This window comes from Moschus berezovskii, chromosome 8, assembly GCF_049115385.1.
Source record: "Moschus berezovskii isolate FMDL1 chromosome 8, NW_MosBer_1.0, whole genome shotgun sequence".
Taxonomy (NCBI): Eukaryota; Metazoa; Chordata; class Mammalia; order Artiodactyla; family Moschidae; genus Moschus; species Moschus berezovskii.
In genome coordinates this window covers 21235164-21239654 of record NC_142467.1, presented here as the reverse complement: position 1 = coordinate 21239654, position 4491 = coordinate 21235164, and the positions used below count along the sequence as shown (strand labels likewise).

Sequence of the window (4491 nt, the reverse complement as noted above, 5' to 3'; positions counted from 1 at the left end):
AAAGTCAGATACGAAGCCTCCAAGAAAATTAGTGATAGTTTAAAAAATAAAATATCTAAAATTCCTGAGATGCATAATATACTTTAAATAATATAAAAAATAACTGACTTTTTGGAGAAAATATTTGTAATGTTTAATGTGTAAAAATCAGCTGACAGTACACAACTAAGCTCCCACAAAACATTAAGAAAAATCAAAAGGATCTATAGAAAAATGAACAAAGAATATGAATAAGCAATCCAAAAAGTAATACAAATAGCTAATACATGAATGAAAAATATGTTCACCATCAACAGTACTTGAGCAAGTGCAAATTAAACAATATCAAGACACCATTTCTCTTTCCCTGGATCAACAAAAATTGTTTTATTAGCTTGATGGAAAAGAATTGTGGTTTTGCATTGTTGAACTTTGCTATTTGATACTGGAAAACATTCTTAAATGGGATTGTTATACATGATTTCAATGAATATTTGTCACTTTATGGTTTTTGCCTAATGACATATTACTTGCTGTTTATATTTGTTTTAGAAAAGTAAACAAAGTCTTGGTAAAATTGGAAAGTGCTGATGCTGGGAATGATTGAGGGCAGAAGGAGAAGAGGGTGTCAGAGGATGAGATGTCTGGATGATATCACTGATGCAATGAACATGAACTTGGGCAAACTCTGGGAGATGGTGAGGGACAGGGAGGCCTGGTGTGCTGCAGGCCTGGTGTGTGCAGAGGTCACAAAGAATCAGACACAACTGGGCGACTAAACAATAACAACAGTATTTATTATAGACTAGGGAAATGATGTTAGACAAAACATAAATCCGATCAGTTTTCTTATTTGGGTTCAAAAATGGGTCCTATAGCAGCAAAGACAACTCACAACATCAACAACGCATTTGGCCCAGGAACTACTAACAAATATACAGTACAGTGGTGGTTCAAGAAGTTTTGCAAAGGAAATGAGAGCCTTGAAAATGAGGAGCACAGTGGCCGGCCATTGGAAAGTGACAATGACCAACTGAAAGCCATCATCAAAGCTGATCCTCTCCCAACTAAAGGAGAAGTTGCCAAAAAACTCAAAGTCAATCATTCTATGGTCATTTGGCATTTGCAGGAAATTGGAAGGTGAAAAAGCTTGGTAAGTGGGTGCCTCAGGAACTGGCCCCAAATCAAAAAAATTGTCACTGTGAAGTCTTCTTTTACTTTACACAATGAGCCATTTCTTGATCGGACTGTGATGTGCAACGAGAAATGGATTTTATATGACAACCAGCAATGACCAGTACAGTGTTTGGACTGAGAAGAAGCTCCCAAGCACTTGCCAAAGCCAAACTTTCACCAAAAAAAAAAAAAAAGATTCTGGTCACTGTTTGGTGACCAATCCGGTTTACTACAGCTTTCTGTATCCCTGTGAAACCATTGCATCTGAGAAGTATGCTCAGCAAATCAATGAGAAGCACCAAAAACTGCAATGCTTGCAGCCAGCATTGGTCAACAGAAACGGCCAAATTCTTCTCAGCAACAATGCCCAACTGCACCTTGCACAACCAACACTTCAAAAGTTCAACTAATTGGGCTACAAAGCTTCGCCTCATCCGCAGTATTCACCTGACCTCTCAGCAACTGACTACCACTTCTTCAAGCATGTTGACAACTTTTTTCAGGGAAAATGCTTCCACCACCAGCAGGAGGCAGAAAATGGTTTCCAAGAGTTCATCAAATCATGAAGCATAGATTTTTATGCTACAGGAATAAACCAATTTATTTCTCATTGGCAAAAATGTGTTGATTGTAATGGTTCTATATTGATTAATAAAGATGTGTTTGAGCCTAGTTATAATGATTTAAAATTTACAGTCCAAAACCACAATTACTTTTGCATCAACCTAATAATTGGAAAACACTGAAGGTTGGAGATGCTACGGTGAAATAGAAATGTTCATACACTGGATTATTGGATTATAACTTGAAACATCTGTTCAACAATTAGAATAATATTATCTAGCAAAAATTTAATTGCACTTACAGGAATCTATCCCCAAGGAAAACCTAGCAGTTAATAAAGCTATGCATACAACATTGTTGCTATTAATAGTAATGAAGCTACATCTTAACTGACATGGTAATGGCTAAAGAAAATACACCTCCACATATTCACAAAAAAACAGACCTATGTATCTTCATGTCTGTTTTAAGATATAAGTAAGCACCACAATAAATATAAATATAAAACCCCAAACTGAAGGCCGGTTCTAGGTAAGTATAATGCCTACATTGAGAGGGAAGGAAAGGATGAGACATATGATATTAAACCCATTGTTCAGCAAAGGTCTAGAGCAGCAAAGCACATTACTGCATCTCTTCATATCAAACAAAAACTCAATTCTCTGTTTCAGAAAAGGAGCTGGAGAAAACAAAATATTCTATATCATAAAATCAGAGAATTTTCTTTTCTCCTGAGGGTAAATTATTGCTTTTTGGAGAGAAAACAATAGAAGGGTAGAACAACATAGTGAAATGGCCCAGGTCCTCCTAGGAACTTAAATACACAATTTCATATTAAATTGCTTAAACTGCTGTAGTGTCAAATACTCCATCACCTCAAGCTTTCAGGAACATCTGTTTTACTCAGAAATATGTGTGTGTCTGTGTGTGTGCAACTTCCAGGAAGGGTCTGAGCCTTATGCTTGGGTTGGAGCCACAGCAGAGATAAAGAAACAGCTAAAAAAAAGAAGAAGTGAGAAAAAATCAAAAGAAGCAAGGAAATCAGAATCATGAAAATGTTTATAACATTTGTTGCAGAAAAATTACAAAAGGAATATGCATGATACAAAAATTTCCCAGAATATTGGAAATAAAAGCAAAAATAAACAAATGGGACCTAATTAAAATCAAAAGCTTCTGCACAGCAAAGGAAACTATAAGCAAGGTGAAAAGACAGCCTTCAGAATGGGAGAAAATAATAGCAAATGAAGCAACGGATAAAGGATTAATCTCCAAATTATACAAGCAGCTCCTGCAGCTCAAGTCCAGAAAAATAAATGACCCAATCAAAAACTGGGCCAAAGAACTAAACAGACATTTCTCCAAAGAAGACATAAAGATGGCTAACAAACACAAGAAAAAATGCTCAACATCCCTCATAATCAGAGACATGCAAATCAAAACCACAATGAGATACCATTTCACACCAGTCAGAATGGCTGCTATCCAAAAGCCTACAAGCAATAAATGCTGGAGAGGGTGTGGAGAGAAGGGAACCCTCTTACACTGTTGGTGGGAATGCAAACTAGTACAGCCACTATGGAGAACAGTGTGGAGATTCCTCAAAAAACTGGAAATAGAACTGCCATATGATCCAGCAATCGCACTCCTGGGCATACACACCAAGGAAACCAGAACTGAAAGAGACACATGTACTCCAATGTTCATTGCAGCACTGTTTATAATAGCCAGGACATGGAAGCAACCTAGATGTCCATCTTCAGACGAATGGATAAGAAAGCTTTGGTACATATACACAATGGAGTATTACTCAGCCATTAAAAAGAATACATTTGAATCAGTTCTAATGAGGTGGATGAAACTGGAGCCTATTATACAGAGTGAAGTAAGCCAGAAAGAAAAACACCAATATAGTATACTAACGCATATACATGGAATTTAGAAAGATGCAAAGGATAACCCTGTATACGAGACAGCAAAAGAGACACAGATGTATAGAACAGTCTTTGGGACTCTGTGGGAGAGGGTGAGAGTGGGATGATTTGGGACAATGGCACTGAAACATGTATGTTGCCACATGTGAAACGAATCGCCAGTTCAGGGTCGATTCATGTTACAGGATGCTTGGGGCTGGTGTGCGGGGATGACCCAGAGGGAGGATAAAGGGAGGAGGGAGGTGGGAGTGGGGTTCAGGAAGGGGAACTCATGTACACCCGGGAAGGATTGATGTCAATGTATGGCAAAACCAACCAATATAATATTGTAAAATAATTAGCCTCCAATAAAAAAAAATTTGTAAAGCCATAAAAATGTAAGCCTACTGATTGCTTACGGTGAACAGTGTCAGATTCATGATCTCCAAGAAGAAAATTTAGCTTCGAGATGAGGAACCATGCTTGATCACTCAAGAGCTTTTGTGAAGCAGAGTTTCATTAAAGTGAAAAAGAGACAGAGAAAGTTTCCGACATAGACATCAGAAGTGGGGCAGAGAGTGGCCACCTCATTAGTCTAAGCAAGGGAGTAATATACTTTTTTACTGGTTATTCAGTTCAGTTCAGTCGCTCAGTCGTGTCCGACTCTTTGCAACCCATGGACCATAGGACACCAGGCTTCCCTGTCCATCACCAACACCCGGAGTTTATTCAAATTCATGTCCATTGAGTCGGTGATGCCATCCAACCATCTCATCCCCTGTCGTCCCCTTCTCCTCCTGGCTTCAATCTTTCCCCGCATCAGGGTCTTTTCAAATGAGTCACTTCTTCGCATCAGGAG

The 4491-nt window shown here is 38.2% G+C and overlaps 1 pseudogene; it reads left to right on the top strand.

Annotated features, from left to right (window-relative positions):
* Positions 1 to 792: 792 nt before the first annotated feature.
* Positions 793 to 1901, top strand: LOC129559439 (histone-lysine N-methyltransferase SETMAR pseudogene; annotated as a pseudogene).
* Positions 1902 to 4491: the final 2590 nt, after the last annotated feature.